This window comes from Rhagoletis zephyria, unplaced genomic scaffold, assembly GCF_001687245.7.
Source record: "Rhagoletis zephyria isolate East Lansing unplaced genomic scaffold, Rhagoletis_zephyria_1.1 Rzeph_scaffold_21783, whole genome shotgun sequence".
Lineage (NCBI taxonomy): Eukaryota > Metazoa > Arthropoda > Insecta > Diptera > Tephritidae > Rhagoletis > Rhagoletis zephyria.
In genome coordinates, this window is record NW_016178841.1 from 6,333 (window position 1) to 7,610 (window position 1,278).

The following is a 1,278-nucleotide window of genomic DNA, read 5'->3' on the forward strand; positions in this document are numbered from 1 at the left end:
GGTGTAGGTTATTTTAAATTAAATATAAATAAAACTTGTTCAAACAATGATACATAAATACATTTTCATTGAAACGATATTCGCTTAAGAAATATTTCAAATATCAATGAAAGAAAGAAAGCGAATCTTTAATAAAAAAGCGATTGAAAACCAGCCTTTGGAACATTTACTTACCTCAAGAGCAGAAACAGGCAGGTGGAAATAAATGTTAACCTGCACCGATTTCACTGAAACTTGACATGTGCTCTTATTTTACTTAGGAATAGCGAATTATGAAATTTGATAAAAATGGAATAATTGCCCGCCCTCCACTCTCGTGGACGGAAACATTACATTTCATCAGATTTCGAGGAAATTTAGTTTGTACTCTCTATTTTATTAGAGAACTCCAAATATTAAGTATGTGGAGAACTGGATCGCTATGACGTCCAAAACTTACAAAAAATATGAGCCCACACATTAAATGTTAATATGCTTTCTTTTTTGGTTATTGCTGTTTCCGACAGGGTGGGTGTATGATATATTTTGGAACGAATTTCCGTCATCCTCTGTCAAATTTGCTTTGGAGACAAACCTGTGTCGACGTTGTGCCATCTTCAGTGTCATTTTACGTTCTGGATAGTTAGTTTTGCAGTATATGGGATGCTCAAAGGTAGATGAATTACTGCGGCTTGTTTTTACTGGCAGGTAGAAGTCCGTTATTTTTACCTTCTTTGTTTTTGTAGTTAGTATATTCCCTTCCATGTCCATCCTTAATATTTTGTTGTTGTCGTTTTTCTTCTCGTACAGTAGGTTTAGAGGTTCAAATACTACGTCCGATACAGTATTTATTTGCTCATTTATTATTTGTCCTTTGAAGGTCTTCTGTTTATATATTTTCTAATATATTCAATCTTTGTCCTTTATGTTGTATATGGAGAAGTTCTGCTGTTTATTCAATCCTCATTGGTGCGCATTCATTTTTGATCATGTGGTTTGCCAAGTTCGATTCCGTTGTGGCCTCTGGTTTTCGTGTTTTTTATTATGATCCCTTATGTGTTCTCGATACCTTGTCCTTATATTTCATCCTGTTTTCCCTATGTAGCTATATCGGCAGTCGCAGGTTAACTTGCAAACGCCTTGCTTAACTAGCGTGTCTTCCTCGCTTGTTATCTCTTTTAATATTCTTCCCACATATGAAAGAATTTGGCAAGTTTATGCGATGTCTTTCCCGTGCAAGTTAGAACTGCCCAAGTTTTTTTATTATTTTCCTCTTTGCTTGTCTTTTTCGATTTTGTG